This window comes from Octopus bimaculoides, chromosome 4, assembly GCF_046866305.1.
Source record: "Octopus bimaculoides isolate indiv1 chromosome 4, ASM4686630v1, whole genome shotgun sequence".
Taxonomy (NCBI): domain Eukaryota; kingdom Metazoa; phylum Mollusca; class Cephalopoda; order Octopoda; family Octopodidae; genus Octopus; species Octopus bimaculoides.
Window position 1 is genome coordinate 97159937 of NC_142931.1, and position 9912 is coordinate 97169848.

At 34.1% G+C, this 9912-nt stretch overlaps 1 protein-coding gene across 8 annotated transcripts in view; it reads left to right on the forward strand.

Annotated features, from left to right (window-relative positions):
• LOC106871658 (uncharacterized) overlaps window positions 1-9912 on the forward strand; it is a 312970-nt gene that overhangs the window by 137915 nt on the left and 165143 nt on the right. The gene's annotated exons all lie outside the window — the stretch shown is intronic.

The following is a 9912-nucleotide window of genomic DNA, read 5'->3' on the forward strand; positions in this document are numbered from 1 at the left end:
ATATATATATATATATATATACATATATTTACGAGGGGTTACCCAAAAGGGACTGGAATTTTGAAATATTATTTTATTCACTAATTTTACATGTTTATATTTTTATCGCCTTCAAAGTATTCACCATTTGAAGCAATGCATTGGTTCAGATGCGTTTTCCACTGTTCGAAGCAGTCCTGGAACTCTTGCGAAGTGATGCCTTTTAACGCCTCCGTCTTTTTTTCCTTAATTTTTTCCACGTTCGCAAAACGTTTTTCTTTAGGGACTTTTTTCATTCGGTGGAACAAAAAAAGTCGCAGGGAGCAACATCAGGTGGGTAAGCGTGGTCATGCCAAAAACTGTCTCACGCTCAAGGCTGTGTGCGCAGGCGCGTTATTGTGAGGAAAACACCACTCTCCATTTTGCCACAGGTCGAGGCGTTTTCGTCTCACCGCGTCTCGCAAATGCTTCGCAACTGCTAAGTAAAATGTCTGGTTAACAGTTTGACTAGGAGGAACAAATTCTGTGTGGACAATTCTTTTCGTATCGATGAAACAAATCAGCTTCGGCTTTCACTTGGTGCGGTTCTTTTGGGGCGTGGTGACATCGAATATTTCCATTGACTTGATTGCTGCTTCGTTTCCGGGCCGTGGTCGTAGCACCAGCTTTTATCACCAGTGATGACCTAAAAAAAAAAGGTCCGGACCAACTTCCGACTGTTCTTTCAGTTCACGACACGCATTCAGTCCTGACTGCTTTTGATCTTCCGTGAGCAAGTGAGGCACAAATTTTGCTGCGACTCTTTTCATTCGCAATTCCTCGCTCAAAATTCGTTGGCAGGAGCTCCAGGACACACCAGTCATAGCAACAAGTTCGTTAATTTTTCGGCGACAGTCCTCCAATATTAGCTCATGAATTTTCGTGATGTTTTCATTCGTTCGAGAGGTCGACGGTTGCCTTGAGCGAGGTTGGTCTTCAAGCGACAAGTAACCATTCCTAAAATGTGAAAACTACTCGTAAACTTGTGTTTTGCTCATGGCAGTGTCCTTATAAGCTGTTTGAGGCGTGACAACTGTTTTGGCTGCCGTTTTTCCCAGCAGAAAGCAAAATTTCACGGAAGCACGCTGTTTCTTCGTTTCAGCCATCGCAAAAATCAACGAACAGAGGAGAAAGACTGCAAAACAAAGACGCTTACGTGGCAGTGCGACACCAATTGATGACGCCGACGGCGGACTGATGCCTGAGCACCGCACCAAGTGGCTTCTAGCGGCAGAAACCAGAACTACAACGGGCTTGTCTCACAGAGAACGTTTCCGGTTACTTTTGGGTAGCTCCTCGTATATATATATATATATATATATATATATATATATATATATATATATATATATATATATATATATATATATTACAAATATTCATTGTGCCTCTAATCAGATGTATGTGAAGAACGTGAATTAGCTTGCTCTAGAGAATTCCCATATTTCTAGCTTTTTATGCAGATCTTTTGCTAAATAACCCAATGTATAGTTGTAGAAATGAAAATCTGTAGCCTAGATATAAGGGCTGTAGGTTTTTGACTAGCTCATCTTCCCGTATATGCTCTTCTTTTTTGTTCTCTCACTCCGCGGTTTCCAATCATTTTCGATCAAATCTCCTGCAAGTTAACTGGAATCCCTTTATGACAATGTAACTTTCATTTAACTAAGGTATCTTCGGCCTGATGGGCTGCAAGTGTAGTACGCCCTCGTTGAGTAATTACTACTTCTGAGGTTCTGCTAGCTAGGAAACATATGTAGCTTGGATTTTGCCTGTCCCATTTCTTAAATTCGGATTTTTCGCATACATAGCAAACCTAGTTGCTAACCGTAAAAAATAAAATAACTTTTTTTAGCTTATCGAACTTCGATAGGGGAAAAATTTACAACGTTCTACGCGAGTTAAAGCACAATTGTTCCCGAAAGTTATTTTTCATACCTTCTACGGAGTGCTAGGAGCTTACTAAATCCCCACACCTGAATCGTTGGATCTTACTTATATATATATATATATATATATATATATATATATATATATATATATATATATATATATATGTATACATGCACACATATATATGGATATGTGGATGTATGTATATGGGTATGTGTATGTATGTATATATGAAAACACTTGAGTTATTTTTCTTATATATATATATATATATATATATATATATATATATATATATATATATATATATATATATATATGTATATGTATATGTATTTGTATGTATGTATGTGCATGCGTGTGTTCACGTATGTATACATGTATGTATATGTATATGCGTATCTGTTTATTTTATTAGGTAATAGGCGTAGATGTATAGCTATGTGTATGTGTATGAGTCTATTTCTATTTATACATGTGTGTATATATAAATGGATACATATGTGTATTTGGGGACATGAACACATGTGTATATTTGTATATGCGTGGGTACGTATGTGCATATGTATAAATGTGGACGTATGAGTGTATATATATATATGTGTGTGTATATATATATATATATATATATATATATATATATATATATATATGTATATACAAGTGCACATATGTATGTATATGTATATACATATATATATATGTGTGTGTATCAGTTTGCATGTATGTGTGTGTTTGTGTATATGTATTTATGTATGCATGTACGTTCTCACACATTTATAGGTATGTGTTGTCCAACCCACTATCCGGCAGCGTCCAATTCTCTAACGGTTTTTTTCAAATGAATCAAGTCATAACCTTATCCATCTATTGTTTTCATAATCGGTCATAATGTCTTACGTTTAAGATGATTCCCATGCTTTCCCTGATGAGAAGGTTACAATTTTAATATCAAAGATCCCTATGGATCACACAGGTTGTAATCCTTTGAAACATATGTAGGAATAAAGTATGCAATTATAATTCTTAAATATACTCAAATACCCAAAATTTCAAGGAGTTCCTGCCTTAAAAACAGGAACTAAACCACAGTTATTTTGTGTTCTTTGCTACATTGGTTTCTATTAACCCATTTATTCTATCAGAAGAATTTTTATTCATTAAGATAGAAGAAATACACATATACACACACACACACACACACACACATATATATATATATATATATATATATATATATATATATATATATATATATATATATACATGTATTTATATATAGATATGTGTGTATATTTATGTACATATATTTATATAACATACATATAAGAGGAATGGCCACTAGGTGGTCTCCTAATATGCTAAATGTAGACCCCATATGGTCTGACCACTAAGAAAAATTGTTCTCAAGAAAATTCGTATGTGACTAATAATTATATTTTGTATCTTTTCATTTGTGTCGCCCGCTTTATGTTCTGGTGTTTGCCGAATTTTCTTGAGAACAATTTTTCTTAGTGGTCTGATTATATGGGGTCTACATTTAGCATATTAAGAGTCCGCCTAGTGGTCATTCCTCTTATATGTATGTAATATAATTTTCTGAATTTTCAGATTTTTTACAATATGCTAGGCCACTGGTTTAAATTGATATTAATCTATATCTATCTTTACCCTTATTATGTAAATTTATATATTTATATATGTATATATATTTATATATATATGCATATATATATATATATATATATATATATATATATATATATATATATATATATATATATATATGCATATATATATATATATATATATATATATATATATATATATATATATATATATATATATATATATATATATATATATATATATATATATATACATATGTAGTTGAAATTGATAGAAACACAAAAGACGAAGACAGGTGTATGAACAACAAGCAGGTGTGTTAGTTTGACGCTCGGGAAAGTGAAAATGTCTTTTACTTTTTGAGCCTACGTTCTTCAACAAAAAGGAATAAGAGAAAATAAACAGAGAGAAAATAGAAAGAGAGAAAATAAAAAAAAAACTTGTGGATTTAGCGGTCAAGCATATATATAAACGTAAGAGTATCGAACCAATCAATCAAATTTTTGAAGAGCGTAGGCGATAGGTAAGATCACCTGACTCATCTGTCTAATAATACAAATCATCACAACGCTTTGGTTTGAATTGTCTCTCACTAATGCACATATACGCAGCCAAATACAAACACACACACACACACATATACGCATAATATGCATATATGTATGTATATATACGTGTGTATATATATATTACATCACATATAAATATGTATATGCATACGCACATATAAACACACATATATTAATATATATTTGTACACACACTCAAATATCTATGTTTACATGTGCGTGCACAAGCTTACACAAGTATATAATGCATATATATATATATATACACACACACAAACACATATCTATACTTAGATATATATATTTCTGTACATACTTACTGGCATTTCCCCTCTATCAAAGTAACTTCAACCAAAGTGGAGAAATAAGAGAGACGTCAGATTGTGAGTGAGAGAGAGAGAGAGAGATAGCTAGAGGAGAGAGAAGGAGAGTGAGTTTGTGAGAAAGAATATAAGAGAGAGGGGGAGGGAGCGAGAGAGAGAGAGAACGAGTTATGGAGCTAGGTGTGAATAAAGTGTACTGGAAATATACTCAGCTTTTGGATGAATTCATTTCGAAATACAGGAGACAATCCAATGATTTGAAACTGTCACATGGACCATTTTGGCCGAAGGAGAAAGATAATGAAATTGTCATCTTAGAGACCCCTATACTTAACAAAACCGACCCTAATTTTCAGGAACCTTTGCATAACAACATTAAGGGTGAGTCAGATTTTTGCAAGTTTTTCTTGTTTCTTCCTCGGTTCATTTTAATGCAAAATACTCGAATAGTTTTTAGTTTATAAATATCCACAGACCATGTTTTTCCACAGTGCAGGGCTTTTCTTTCAACTCCAGAAGGTTGGAAGAGCCCTGTTGCTGGAATTTGAGCCTAGGACGTAAATCATTGTTGCTGTATTTAATTGTTGCCTCACAACGTACTGAGTTCAAATACCGTTGGTGTCAATTTCACTGCTCGGGTTCGATAAAGTAACATTGAGTTTACTGGGCGGATGGGATCGATATAATCGGTTAAAACCCTATCCCTTTAACATTTTAGAGTTACTCCATATGTTAGAAATTATTATTATTCATCCTTTCGAGACGACGAGCTTGGCAGAATCGATAGCACGCCGGGAAAAACGCTTAGCGGCATTTCGTTCGTCTTCACGTTTTGAGTTCAAATTCCGCCGAAGTAGAGTTTGTCTTTCATCTTCTCGGGGTCGATGAAATAAGTATCAGTTGAGCACTGGGGTTGACGTAATCGACTGTCTCTCTGTCCCCAAATTTCAGGCCTTGTACCTATAATAGAAAGGATTCCTATTCGTCCTTTTGGGATCGATAAAATAAAGTACCATTGAGCACAGGGTTGATGTAATTGATTATGCCCTTACCATCAAATTTCAGGCCTTGTGCATATAGCAAAAAGGATTATTATTATTATTTATGATAAAAATAGCATTCATATGAAAATTTTAGCCTTATTGTCTCACACAGTCCACCTGGATGTAAGTAGGTTCTTTGGTGATATTGCTGAATATGGTGATGGTGGTGAAGGTGGCGATGAAGGCAGTGGTAATAGAAGTGACGTTTATGGAGGTGGTGTCGAAGGAAGTAACGTTGATAGGTGTGGAAGTGGTGGTTGCTGGTAGCGTTAAGTAATGGTGCTGTTGGATGAAATGGTAAGTGTTGAGAGGGGAAGTGGTTCAAGTGGCGGGAGCTGAAGTGACGGTGGTAGAGGAGTTAGCAAGGATTGAGTGGTACCGGAAGTAATGCAGATAGTGACCTTTGTAAATAAAAGTTTTTACAATTTCGGCTCTCAGCAGTTGAAATACCGCCATGTTTGATTACCTCTGGGGTCAAACTACCAGTAATATATTGGTATTAAGTCTGTCGACTACACACACACACACACACACACACACACACATGTATACAAAAAAGACCACGAATACACACACATATATATATAAATAATTAACAAGGATGTCCAGGTATCAATACATTACGGCCGTTTCGAGCAGCTCCACTTAATCGATCAATGAAAACATTTCATCAATTTCAAAGAAACCGTTCTCCTCAGAAGTCGATGACCATATAGCTTTCTAAAATATAGGATAAACTATTTAAAAAAAATTTATATCAATACTAGAAACCAAAATAATTACATTGTTTTGTCATATTATATTTGTGGCAGAATGAGTTTGGAAAAAATGCATATCATATTAAGCCTACTATAATTTAGAGAATAGCAGCGGAAAATAGTAGGGTCAAGATATAGGAGTGGTAAGATAGTTATTTATGTTTAGAAGGTTTTATGCAGCATGTAGTCTAAAACCATTTAGAATTAAATCCATTGGAAGTTGAGAACTGTGTTCTGGTTGATAGTGATAAATCAATTAATGTCAGACAATCTCCCAGACCCTTATTTTACTGGAATCATATATCCAGCTTTAGCTACATAAAAATATGTCTTTCTGTTGCTAGTAAGAGAATGAGTGATGGGGAAGAGGTGATAACTGGAAGAAGGAAGGATAGGTGTGGCCAATACTTATCTAGCTTATCAAATAAAATGGGAATATAATGAAAAAACAAAAGTCAGAAGTAATATAAGCTCTAAGGATGGGAATTAGTATTGAGGGATACAGGATATACGGGATTCATAACTTAGCAAATTTATTAAATATGGAAAAAATTTTAAATCAATATATAGGAAAAGGATAGAAATTAAACTTAAAACCTAATAATGGGATACTTAAATATATAAGAGAAAGCTCATAAGGCCTTTAAAAAATTATTCATAAATTGCAAGCACTAAGCAAATATTTGTGAAAGGATAAAAAAATGTATAAAAATATCAAATATATATTAAAAAAAAAAATTAAATTCATAAAATATAATGTGTAATTAGTGGGTTTTATTGATACCTGGACATCCTTGTTATCTATTTACATTCTGTTCACCTAATTTGGAGCTGTGCAGACGATACCAAACTGGTTTGGTGCCTTAATTTGTATATATATATATCAACCTACATATGTATATAAACTTACTTGGAAATGGATGCGTGTACACACACACACACACACAATTCAAATAAATAAGGTGAATAATACATCTACACAATTATTACAATCCTCTGTATAGCATACTTCATTTAAATCTCTGTCTATTTCTGTCCGGCGTATGTTCCTCCTGCATGGATATCTCGCTATGTGGTTTACATTTGTTCGTCTATTTAAGAACGTGTCCATGCAACTTTATTCAAGGTGTTCCGAGTATTAAAGTTTAAAGTGAACTGGAATATAACGGTTTAGATAGTTTTACACTTTAGTAGAGGACGGTAAGTGTTGAGTGCAAAGAGTAAGAGAGGAATAGTTAGAAACCTGATACGGCTATAAAATCCATTATCAGATTGACCCTAGGATGACCCTAAGGTTTGAATTTCGATTCAAAAGTGTTAGATATTAAACGAGGTCAGAATATATTTCATCCAGTAACCTTAATCGAAATACATAGGAATAAATTTCGGTGATAGATGTATACAATTAAGGGTCATTAAGTCAAATATAATATAGAATTATAGGACATACAGAATTTACTTGTAAGGTTAGAGCATTGTACGCAATCTGATAGAACATTTCTACCTATAGTAAAATCAGAATTTTTAATTATACGAATCAGCCTTATATCTAAATGTAGATAATATCCTCCTAGATATAGAACAAATTATTCCATATGTGGAGCGTTATTTGACTAATGGTATATAGTTTAGGAAGTTCAGGATTGAAGGTAAAAACACATATCATGAATAATTGTAGTGGGGGTATGGACTAAAACTAGAATATCAGCAAACTAGTTACTGCACTAATATTCCTTTCTACTATAAGCACAAGGCCTGAAATTTTGGGGGGTGGGTAAGTCGATTACATCAACCCTGTGCTCCACTGGTACTTAATTTATCGATCCCGAAAGGATGAAAGGCAAAGACAACCCTGGCGGAATTTGAACTCAGAACGTGAAGACAGACGAAATACCACTAAGTATTTCGCCTAGCGAGCTAACGATTCTCCAATCTACGTGGTACTTGAAAATTTTGCTAGGGAAATATTTGAATGTTTATTTTTTTTTTCTGTGATGGGCTAATTCCTGTTTATCCTTTAATAATTGGTATTTAGACGTGAAAATATGGAATATCTCTTCCAGGAATAAATTGCATTTCTTACTTTCGATAACGTAAGGTTCTGCCACGCCTATAATTTCCTATTTTTATCAAAGTTAGTGTTTCTATCCTTTAGGGACCAAATAAACTCATTTAAGTTAGTACTATGCATTTTCTCTCTATCTCTGAAGGAAGCTAGGTGATTACCTTCTCTTGATATATATATATATATACATATATATATATATATATGTTTATTGGCTAAACTGGCAATATGACCATCCCCAAGTACAACAATATATATATATATATATATATATATATATATATATATATATAAAGAATAAAAGTTTTGAATGGTACAACAATGCACTATAATACAAACAATGGGTTATATATCTGTTGTAATTTAGAAATCCATAGTCTGATATGATATTTCGGAATAAAATTCCTTCTTCAGATATTCTTAGATAGAATCACTGCTATAATCGGTTTTCCAACGGCTTTTCTTTCGTATTCCGGAAGCTCCTTTTGGAATTCCTCATGAGAAGTGCGTGAGGTCGGCCATGTCTCAATCTCGTGTGTGCTGGTACATCCGTAGCGCTGCTTCTAAGTTATGTATTATATGTGCAGCTTCCTTTTTTCCCTTCTTTTTTTCTCTTTACTTCTTTTTTTGTTATAAATTACAGATGAGCATATTATCAAAAATGAACCTACATGCATCCAGATGTAGCTAAACAATATATTGATTACCAACCTCCAACCTATTGGTAATTTGGGGCCCTAGTCTGTGTATGAGTATAGCTTCCTCAATTCTTAAATTACCTAAATTTCTTTCATTGGCCTCAATTTGGTGTGTGTGTGTGTGTATGTATGTATATATGTATGTATGTATGTATGCATGTATGTATGTATGTATGTATGTGTGTGTTTGTGTGTCTATGTTTGTACCCCCACCATCGCTTGACAACCGATGTCAGTGTGTTTACGTCTCCGTAACTTAGCGGTTCGGCCTAAGAGACCGATAGAATAAGTACTAGGCTTACAAAGAATAAGTCTTGGGGTCGATTTGTTCGACTAAAGGCGGTGCTCCAGCATGGCCGTAGTCAAATGACTGAAAAAGAGTACATACATACAATCGCACACGTATATAGAAATTCTAATACATTAATCTGTTATAGTCTTATTTGAAGTAATTTTACTTTATATGATAAGGAATTAATGTGATCTCTGTCGGCTTCGACAACGAATATTGAGTCGTTCGTTTAACTTGATTACATGTTCACTGAATTAATTTGTGAGTGGGCAAAGATTCCACAGACAAGTGTACCTTTAACGTAATCTTGAAGCAGAATTAGCATGACGTAGTGTGTAACAGAACTTTGAACTACAGAGGGAGCAGTTTGGTAATTCGCTTCTCACTTACAAAGTCACAGATTCGATCCCACTGCGCAGCAGCTTCACCAAAAGTCATTTTCCATCACCTCGAGTTAACCTAGATGATATGAGGGAAACTAAGTAAAAGGAAACTGTATGGAAGTCTGTCAGATGGAATGTACATGTAATACATAGTATATACTGACACTTCGTCGGTTATAACAAATGTTCCAGTTGATCCAATCAAAGGAACAGTCTGATTGTAGAATTAGCATACAAGTCT